The sequence below is a fragment of the Chinchilla lanigera genome, unplaced genomic scaffold, assembly GCF_000276665.1.
Source record: "Chinchilla lanigera isolate Chin_1 unplaced genomic scaffold, ChiLan1.0 scaffold00019, whole genome shotgun sequence".
Lineage (NCBI taxonomy): Eukaryota > Metazoa > Chordata > Mammalia > Rodentia > Chinchillidae > Chinchilla > Chinchilla lanigera.
Window position 1 is genome coordinate 25,261,611 of NW_004955420.1, and position 10,810 is coordinate 25,272,420.

Here is a 10,810-nt window from a genome sequence, read left to right on the forward strand (position 1 = left end):
CCCAGGCTGGGCTGCATCTTGTGATCCTTTTGCCTCAGCCTGTCAGAGTGCTGGGATTATAGGCATGCCTGACCATTGTGCACTTTTTGTATGTTTATTCTAAGTCAAGAAGCAAATTTATTTAAAATTCTTTCACACTTTATATCAATCATCAGTTGCTGCATACAAATTACCACAAAACAGAGTGGCTTAAAATAAATGTTTATTATCTCAGTCTCTGTGGGTCAGGAATCAGGAAGTGGCCTCGATGGGCGGTCCTAGCCTGCTGGCTTTGAGGTGGCAGACCCCTGAAGGCCTGCCTTGCTGGAGGATTCTCTGCCCTGGCAGCACCCTCACAGCTTTTGCGGGGAGGCCTCTGCTCCACGCATGCACACGACCCTCTGGAGGGCTGGTGTGTGGCTCTCTGGCTGAGGGAGCAGCCTCCCAGGTGGTGATCCTAGGGAGAAAGGGGGAGGGGGCTGGGAGCCTGGCTTGGGAAGTGATACTCTGATTAATCCTGCTTGTTAGAAGCAAGTCAGTACCCAGCATGATGAAAAAATAATGGTGAATGTTTGCCCACCTTTTAATTTATGGTAAAAGACACATGAGTCCTCCTTGAAATCCTCCCCCCACATCGGATACTGTCATCCCATCATTCCTTCCCTTTCTGCAGCAGCTCTGGGGTCCTCTTTCCTGAGTGTCTTCAGTTGCAGTCATGGCTGCCTCGATGTCCTGAATCGATTTCCCTTTCATGGTCATGTTGACTTTGGGAAAGAGCCAGGGGTCACACAGTGCCAGATCCGGTGAAAAGGTGGGTGAGGACACATTGTAATGTTGACAGAAATTGCCATAAAAAGTTGATCAATGAAGTGCTATAAAAAATACAGTGAATGTTTAAAATTTTTATTACAGTAAAAGAAACATTGCTGTTAATCTCCCTCAAAGTAACCCCTCTTGCTTTGAACACATTTATCCCATTATTCTTGGCAATGAGTCTTTTACTGTAATAAATTTTTACGGCTATTTTTTATGTTCTTCACTAAAATAGCTTCTACAAACCAGTAAAAAGAAAATCTTGAGCATAAGAGCTGCCAACAGAATGCATCTAATTAGAAATAAAAATGAACCTGAGCAGTAGATGAAAACACATTGAACATCTAATTTTGATCTTGAACAAGATCCACTGCCAGTGATATTGGAAAGAGGCCTCTTCCACACTGGCATGAGGGGACTGCGGGAACCCAGAGCCTCCCTGGCACAGACTGACTCATTTACACAGCAGTGAGAATGGAGCCCAGGACAGTCACCATAGCCCTGGAGGTTAAAAAAAAAAAAGCTTCTAAAAACTCTACTGAAAACACTGCTGGAACAGCCGTGTCAGCCAGCACAACTCCTGGTGTCAGCATAACTGGACTAAAAGGAAACCTCCAACCCAGAGTTTCACACCCAGAGAAATGTCTTACACAAAACCAGGGATTTCTGTCACCTGCAGACCCTAACTAGAAAGAATACTTTGGGAAAATTAAAAAGTCCTTGTGGTGCTGGTTGCACAGATCTGTGAAGGTGCTAGAACCCATTGAATTGTACACTTTGGGTACGTTGAGCAGGGTGTGGTGGTACGTGCCCGTCATCCCAACACTTTGGGAGTCAGAGGCAGGAGGATCACAAGTCTGAGCACAGGCTGGACAACGTAGTGGGACTGTGTCTCAAAACCTAAAATGCAAAAAAGACTCGGGATGTAGCTCAGTGCAAAGGCCCTGGGTTCAGTCCCACTACTGCAGTCAGTCAGTCCATCAGTCAATTAGTGCATCCCTTTGAAACTAGTTGAGTGAAAGATGGAATAAGAAAAGAATATCCAAAGGAAAGCAGAGAGAGCAAAGATAGGATGAATAAATGAATTCAGAGATGTCAGGGATTACAATTAATTTTTTTTTGGTACCAGGAATCGAGCTCAGGACCTCGCGCTTACAATTAATATTGAAGGCCACCTTTTTTTTTTTTTGTCTTTTGGTCTTTATTTTTCTGCACAGTGTCTTCCACAGTGACCACCAGGTGGCATAGGCAAACGCATCAGCCCTGGCTGGAGTGGCAGGTTGGGAAGGGTTGGGTGTCAGTGACTGGGTGACTGGAACCCCAAAACCTGATGTTGGTATTCATTTGGATGAATGAACAACTGAGGCTCCCACATGGTGTTTGTATCGAGGGGTGGAAGCCAGGCCTTCCTGAAAATTATACGTGGAGAGGGAGCAGGAAACGGTGATTTTTTTTTTTTTTTTTTTTTGAGGTGGGGTTTTGCTGTGTAGTTCAGGCTGGCCTCTTTGAACTCACTATGGAGCTCAGGCTGGCCCAGAATTCACCACGATCCTCCTACCTCAGGCTCCCGAGTGCTGGCTGCAATGAGCCCTGAAGGCTGTTCTCTAAATCTCATTTTGATGCTGTGTAAAAGAGAAACCTAAACCCAAACAGTGAGCTGGAAAGTAGAGAGATTGGGGAAGCTCGGTCAAGCACAGAGTCAGCAAAAGAAAGCAGAGCTGGCTGGAGTAATGTCCAGAAAGCGAGGCTCTGAGACACAGCGTTCCTGACTGCACCGCTGTGCCGTGGCTCTGGGGGCTCACCCACTGCGGACAGGGCTGGGTGGCAAGGCCACCCCAAGACCCAGCAGTCCTACTGTCTGTGCTAGGGACAGGTGCTTGTGTGCACCAGGGGCCGGGGATGCTTGAAGCGCTGCTTGTGGTAGCACGTGCCCACAGAGTCAAAATCAGCATGTAGTGATGTGTAATCGTGGTTCTTACCCTGCATTGCTCTGTGCCGTGAGAGAGCTGTAGCCACACAGCAGCATGGACAGATCTTGAAATAAATTAGGCATGCAACAGCGTGAACCATTCACGTGATGCTCCCAAAACTGGCAGAGTGAAACCGTAGGCTAAGGGTACATGGGTGTGTGGGGATCATCAGCCTCAGACTTGCAGTTTGCTCTGCAGTGCATCCCTTAAAGTACTGATAATGTTCTTTGTCTTGGTTTGAGTGATGGAAATTCACTTTACTCATTTATACATTCTAGTCTGTATGCTGTATATCAGCCTTTTTAAAGAGCACCTTTACTATAACTGCAGTTTGAATAGTGGTCTAGATTAAAACATTGAAGGTAAGGAGAGAAATCATACAAACTACATGTAAAAAATAAAAAAGATTATTGATGGACAATAGATAACAAAAAACCAAGCTTGCCTATGTATGCTGAGCTACTATAAATTTCAGCACACTCAGTTACCTTAATGCCAGGACAGGCACTTAGAGGCTTATTGTTGGGTTAATAATATCCCTTAGTTATTGCGGTCTGCTCAGGCCCACAATTCCTGAAGGAGTGTACCGTGAAGGTGACATAAAAAGAGGAAAATGGATTGATTTTAGGGCTCCAGGAGGTTCAAAGCCCTCTCACAGAATTTGAGATTCTCTTGGGGCTAAGACCAAGACCTTCTTTATTTGGTTATCTGAAGAAGGGAGGGGAGTACTCAAGAAGGGCAGAATTACTCAAGGACTTCTCCAAGTAAGGTATTAAGTTAATCCTTGATAAGGATTATGTTAATACACCCAGGAATGAGATGCCTGAGGCTATAGTCTTTATCTAATTGAGATCAGATCCAGGTGTCCTTGGCTGTGATCTTATTTTATCCTTTGAGGCTTTCTGGCTACATCCGCCATTGCAGGTTTTAGTAGGGATCAGTGACTCACAGAGGTTCACTTACTATGAGTCTGTCACCCACTTCCAGACCAGCGGCCTAGGCTTTGGACAGATTCACAAGTAAACATAAAAAAGCCAAATGGTTAATTTAAGTCCAGCTCGGCTGCTCCATCGTGATCTCCACCAGCTTATGACACTGTTTACTCTGCACAGATCTTTGCTGAGAAAATTACTAAAGGGTGTGCATTACTAAAGAGTTAGGCATATAGGGCAAGAACAGGGTGAGACCAAGAGGCTGATGTAGGAAGCAGTGGTACATGTGGCAGAAAACCACAGCTGGGTCTGACAAAAAGAGGTTTATTTTTCTTGTGAAGTCCAAGGCAGTATAGTGGCTGCCTGAGGCCACCAGGTGTGAATGCCTTCTGTCCCCTCAGTTGCTATCCTTGTCTCCCTAATGTGGCACCTGCTGCCCTGCAGGTCTGAGCCATGGCAGGGGGAGAAAGAGGCCAGACTGGCTGATAAAACCATGACTTCAAGCCCTGCCCACTAGGTTTGCCCTTCCTTATGACTGGATCGCTGCGTCCCAGGGCCACCCCTGGCTACAGAGCCACACGGAGAGCAAGGATGTGTTAGGCTGGGCATTTTGCCACTGTGATTGAAGCATCTTGTGAGAAGGAAAGAGCAGGGAGTGCTGGACACATGGCCAGCAGGGCTGTAGGATGTGGGGAGACGTGGTGAACAGAGACCGCTGCATGTTGGGACAGTCAGTAAAACTGAGGATTGCCTAGTGAGGCTCACAAAGAGAAGCCAGATCATAAACGTGGAGCATGAGATAAGGGGATCATACTTCACGTACAGAGAAAGTAGCAAGGGGACTAAAGTACCAACAAAAATTTGACAAGCAGATACAAAGGATCAGTTACTTAAAGTACAAACTGCCACGCCTCACCCCAAATGAAATAGATAATTTGAATAGCTCTGAAACTAGTAAGGAAGTTGCATCTGTAACTTTGAAATCCTGAAGAAGAAATCTCTAAAACCAAATGTTTCATCAGAGAAATCATAGATTTTAGGTACTTCTTATCAAAATCCCACGAAGGCTTTTTCTAGATGTAAATAAGGTTATTCTAAAATGTATATGCAAAGGATCAGTGATAGTTAAACAATTTGTAACTAAACAGAGCGGGAGGAATCCCTCAACCCATTTCAAGACTTACTGTGCAGCTCCGGTAGTCAAGACTGGTACTGTGGGAAGGCCGTGGAACAGTGCTCAGGGCTGGCAGGTGAGCGTGGTCAGGGTGCAGCATGAATTCGATGAGGGAAAGATGTCTTTTCAGCAGACCGTGTTGGAGTAATTGGACGTCTGTAGGCAAAAAATAAATACATTCACACGCCTCAGGCTTTCGACAAAAATGAACTCCAAGTCTGTAATTTAAAAATAAAACCATAAATCATTTAGAAGACTAGAAAGGAGGAAACTTCCATGACCTAAGATTTAGTGAAGAGTTCTTAAACCCAAGGACAAAGCACAACCCATCAAGGAAAAATGGATGAATTGGACTTAAAAGCTTTTGCTACAACAGAGACCCTCTTAAGAGAATGAAAAGCTGCAGACTGAGAAAATACTTGCAAACTACGTAAGCTGTAAAGGAGTCAGGTAGAGTACATAACAGAGTGCAAAAGAAAACCATGGCATAAGCAGGCACCTATCTGAACAGCTAAAGTTAAAAAGCATTAATACCAAATGCTGGCAAGGATGTGGAGAAAGTGAATCTCTGTATATTGTTGCTGGGAATGTAAAATGGTATGGCCATGCTGGAAAAATAGTTTGGCAATTTCTTAAAAAATAATATACCACCAGGTGTGGTGTTGCACACCTGTAATCTCAGCACTCAGGAGGCTGAGGCAGGAGGATTGCTGTGAATTTGAGGCCAGCCTGGGCTACGTAATGAGTTCAAGGCCACCCTGGACTACATAGCGAGAAGCTGTCTCAAATGTGCATGCACGCGCACACACACACCCAGTTTCTGTGCCTGGTTTGGATACTGTACTGCAGCTATGGAAGATGTGACCTTGGAGAAGGGTTAATGTTACATGGGACCGCTCTGCTCCTTTAACTTCCTGTGAGTCTATATTTTAAAAGAAAAACGTTTTAAAAATACAAATGGCAAGCAAGGATCTGAAACACCAGGATACAGGTTGCTGTTTTTCCTTGTTTTGTTTTCCTGGAACTCAAATTTGGGGCCTTATGAATGCTTCTAGGAGGTTGTGGAAGCTGTAGGAGGTGGGGCATGTGACAGGGAGTCAGATGAGTGGGGCTGTGCCCTGGAAAGAGATACGGGGGTCCTGGTGGCCGTGAGGTGAGCAGCTTGCAACCCCACGCTGTCCCCACTGTGACATGCTGCCTTGCCACAGGCCCAGAGCGTCAGGACCAGCTCATCTTGGACTGGAACCTCGACTGGGAGTCAAGATAAATCTTTCCTCTTTAAGTTGACGACTCAGGGATTTTTATCACAGTAAGGAAAGCTGCCTAACACAACATGTTAAAATATGCAGGCTTTCTGGGTTTAAAAGTAAGAACAGCCATTTTGGAGTCTGAATCACAAGCTGTGGGGGTGGCAGCAGGGGTTTAGTTTAAAGTTAGTCACAGTGAGTCCTGGCATGGGTTGGAGGGGTTGGTGAAGAGGGGCTCTGTGACCCTGTATGTGCCTGCTGTCGCCCAGCTCACAGGCACTGCTCTGGTGCATCCCTAAACAACCTCCCGGCCTTTCAGGCCCTTCCTGCTTAGGGCTCCCCAGGAAACCTGGTCTCTTCCATCTCAGGATGGGTGTTAGGCCTGGCATGTTCAGCAGCAGCAGGACAAGAAAATGGCCCTCTGGTCCCAAGATTCAGGGTCTGCCAGGTGTGGAGGTGCAAGCCTGTAATCATACCACTTGGGAGGCTGAGGCAGGAGGGTTGCCTCAAGTTTGAGGCCAGTCTGGGCTACATAGTGAGTTCAAGGCCAGCATGGAATACACAGCAAGATCTTGTGCCCCGCCGCCGCAAAAAGAAAGACCCAGACTTGAAGGACAGGCAGCAAGAGAGCAGGCAGGGAGAAAGAGCCTAGGGTTAGTGCACACACCAGGGGGTCCCCCGCTGTGGGGTCCCCAGCCCTACAAAAGAGGTCTGGGAGGAAGTGGCACCTGGGGTCACAGGAACAGGAGGCACCACCCAGCACAAGGCCCTGTGACCACAGTGAGGAGCGGTGGCCTTGTGAAGGAAACCAGCATCTAGCCTCAGCCCAAGCCCTGCAGACCTGTGTGCCGCCCCACTCCCCAGGCTCCATTGATGAGATGACCCTCGCGGCCAGCAGCCTCCCCAGGGGGCTCTGGGCCCTGCCCACCCCCTACATTTCTGGAGGAGTCTGTCACTGGTCAATATGTTCCCAAGAAGCAGCCTTGTCCTAGGTACTGATCCACGTGATGATACCCTGTGACCCTGTGCCAGAGCTGCCTCCCAGGCATTGGCCTCCTGGCCCTTTGCCTCACCTCAGACCAGCCGGGAGGACCTCGTCCCTACCCTACCCCCTCCTGCCGGCTCCAGAGATCCCAGGGGCCCCCTCAGAGCTGCTCAGCCCTCTGGGAGATGCTCCTCACACGGCCACTCGGGGGCAGCATAGGACGCCGGCCGGGTGCAGGGACTGGAGAACAGGCCACGCTGCCTGCTGCCTGCCCAAGAGGGTCTGCAGTGGGCACGTCACCTGACTTCCTGCGTCCCGTGTGGGTGGCTGGTCCACCTGAACTGGAGCAGTGGCTTGGGCTGCGGAGCGCCTACCTGTTCTGGAGACTGCGCACACAGAACCTCTGGGCCGCGGACCCGCTGTGGCTTGGCTGGGACAGCACCCTTTGGGCCCTGGAGTTCAGGACCCTCAGCTCTGGACCTGCCCCGAACACCTGCTGAGTGGAGCCACGCTGTCAGGATGCCCACTGTTGGCCCGGGGACCCGCAGGCGGGCTGGGATAGAAAGGAGCAGCCTGCAGAACACGTGGGTGCGCACGCCGGCCCCACAGCCACCTCCTTCCTGTGCTCAGGCCTGGCCTCGGGCTCCCGCAGCCGCGGGCTGGGCAGGGCGTCTGGGCCGTTTCCCGGTCAGCCGGCCCCCTCTGTTCGAATTTACTGGTTCTCTTTAAATGTTCCCATTACTCAGGCCTCTAGTGGGCACCGAGACAGAAATAAATCCCGCAAGGCAGCCCAGCCAGAAGCCGGGAACCTGACTCCCCTCGAAGGCCGGAGGAGGCCCCTGTGCAGAGCACGCCAGACCACAGTGGTTCACACACTCCACGTGGCCACACCCCACGTACACACACGTGCACGCACGTCTGCACACCCATGCCCCCACGAACACTTCTCACACACACATGCCGGCTTTCGTGAACACACTGCCACATAGGTTTGCCTCATGCACAGCTTTGCCTTACACGTGCACACACGCATTGTACACACGCAGCCCTCGCACACACAGTCATGCGCGCACACACTGGTGGCCAGGCTCCTGTCCACTTGTGACCACACGCCCGGGGGTCCCGAATCCTGCTGTTCTGAGGGTGCTCGCTCGTGGGTGAGGTAAGTGGGCCAGGCTGCAGGAGGAGGACAGGGCCGGCCGCGAGGCTCGGGAGCAGAGTGGCCTCATGGGAACACAGACGGGGACTGCCAGGGCTTCTGAATTTTTCAGAGAAGCTGGAAAGCTGGATTTTTATGTGAAATATCCTGATTTTTAAATGTTGGCTCAAGATGTTGAAAATACTGTGAGGGCCAAACCAAATGTGTCTGGAAGCCAAATTCCACCCACAGGCGGCATTTGCAGACCATGGGTCCACACACAGACACACACACACAGACACACACACACACACACACAGACATACACATGTACACAGACACACAAAAATAGACACACTGGCAATCACACCGTAAATATACTCGCATGAGCGTACAGACACGTATACATGGCACATAGACACGTATACAGCACAAATGGAGCCATGGACACACAGCACAGACATTCCTGTAAACGCGCGCGCGCACACACACACACAAACTGACACGGCATCCTAGATCCTGCAGATGCAGATGAGCTTGCTGGGCAGGTAGAGTGATAGTGTAGCCACAGGCAAGGTGTGGTCCACACCACAGTTGTCCCTTCCTCACAGCTGCTGGAGGGTGTGGGGACAGGGACAGGCTGCCTTGGGCAGAGGAGGCCATGGCGCGCTGGGCAGAGAAGAGTTGGCAAAAGGCCTCATGGGCCAGGCCCAGAAGGGGAATGGGTTTGACTGGGTGCATAGGGCTGGAAAAAGGGCCTGGGATATCCCGGAGCTCATCCTGCAGCCCGAGCTCACCCCGCCTTCCTGTCCCTGGGAAGCAAAGCCAGGAGGAACCCCGGGGGTGGTGATGGGGGATGTCTGTCTTCAGAGCTCCCACAGGCCAGCCCCCACCCCAGTGGCTCTGCCCGCTTCCCCCCTGCTGGGCCTGGCCATCAGCCTCCCAAACCCTGCCTGCCCTCCCCTCACCCACGGGTGGGATCCAGAGCCAGAAAGGATGTCGCAGGCCTGGAATCCTGGTGTCCTGCCTCCCGGGCCCTGGCCCCTTTCCTGCCCAGAGGCACCCTGGAAGTGTTGACCCCACGCCCCTGGAAGGTAGGGTCTCACACCCCTTCGTCTCCACACCTGCGTGATTGTGACGCTACAGGAGGGAACCGAGGGACATCTTGGCCTTGGGTCCTGAAGGTCTCAGTTCTGTCCAAGAGGAGGACAGGGGCCCTGTCTAGGTTGCTAAATCCCAGCCTGGGGACTGAGGTGGAGAAGCTGAGGCCCAGAGAGCATAGGTGGCTTCCCTGGGGCCACACAGCATGCACTCTTAGCCAGCTGGGCCAGGGCCCCTGCAGACTCCGGAGTCCCCCTCCTCCTGGCCAGGCCACCAGCCCCCTGGCCAAGGCTTGTTTTCATTGGCCATGGTCAGTCCTATCCAGCTGGCTACTCGGGAGGCTGGCATCATCCTCCTGGAGTTGGCTGAGGCGGCACCAGGGGCAGGGAGCTGGACCCGACCCAGCCTGTGTTTCAGAGCTGTCCAGCCCCCACTGGGTCCTCCACAGCCACCGCCAGCAGTACTAGGGACCCAGCCCAGGGCCTCGTTCATGCTAAGCACGTACGTTACCGTTAAGCTACATCCTCAGTCCCCAGAATGTTTTCTAAATTATGAGACAGGATCTCTCTGTGATTGTCCTGCCTCAGCCTCCAGCATAGCAGGGGTCACAGGTGTGCACCTCTTCTCACAACCACAGCAGAGCCCAGACCCTCTCAGATCCCTGGGGCCGGGCTGTGCCCCCACAAACATCCTGGAGCTGGACTGGATCCTCCCAGATCCCTGGAGTGAGGTCACGGCCCCCTGATCCTTCCTTCCCTCTGCCTAGGGCTCCTCTTGCACACCTCCTGGGTGAGGACTGTGTGTGGAGCTCCACACCACCCCCTCAGGCTGGGCCCCGGCTCAGCCCTTGGGTCCCTGGGACTCCCTCTGAGCAAAGGCTGCAGGCTGGCTTGCACCCCTCAAGGCGAGGCCGGTTCCTTCCCAGGGTCTTCAGAGGTCCTTCTCCAGCAAGCTGCTTGGGAGGTTGAGGAGGCACAAGGACCACAAGTTGGAGGCCAACCTGAGCAACTGAGACCCCATCTCAAAAAAAACAGCAAACAGCTCTCTATCCTGTCATAGAGCTCCTTCTCCTAAGCCTGGGCGTGGGAAGCTGGCCAGAGCAGCAGCCTGTCCACATCCTGGGACAGGTGGGAGCTGGATGGGGCCCCCTGGGGAGTGGGGGTCTCTTGGTGCACTCCTCCCGCCCGCCGCCACCCTGCCCGGCTGGTGTTTACGTGTTCCCTGTGGCTTGGCTGGGCCCTGGGGCCTTGAAGGGAGAAGTGACCACCTGGCTCCAGCCACCGCTCAAGGCAAACAGGGTCCTGAGCGCCTGCCAGGCCTGCTGAGGGCTCCCACCGCCTCTGCCAACACCTGGACGGCCTGGACAGGGTGAGGGGCCCCTGTGTGCAGGCCGGCCAGGCCGCGGTCCTGGTTCCTCTCAGAGTCCAGAGGTCCAGTCCTGTCGCAGGCAGGGGTGCCCACTCTGAAGGGG

At 52.0% G+C, this 10,810-nt stretch overlaps 1 long non-coding RNA gene across 1 annotated transcript; it reads right to left on the minus strand.

Annotated features, from left to right (window-relative positions):
* Positions 1-761: 761 nt before the first annotated feature.
* Positions 762-8,418, minus strand: LOC106148347. Its single transcript, XR_001233697.1, has 3 exons — positions 7,475-8,418; positions 4,879-5,024; positions 762-851 (listed from the first exon to the last, which is right to left on the minus strand). It is a non-coding gene; the product is annotated as an uncharacterized LOC106148347 (long non-coding RNA).
* Between the last annotated feature and the right edge of the window lie 2,392 nt (positions 8,419-10,810).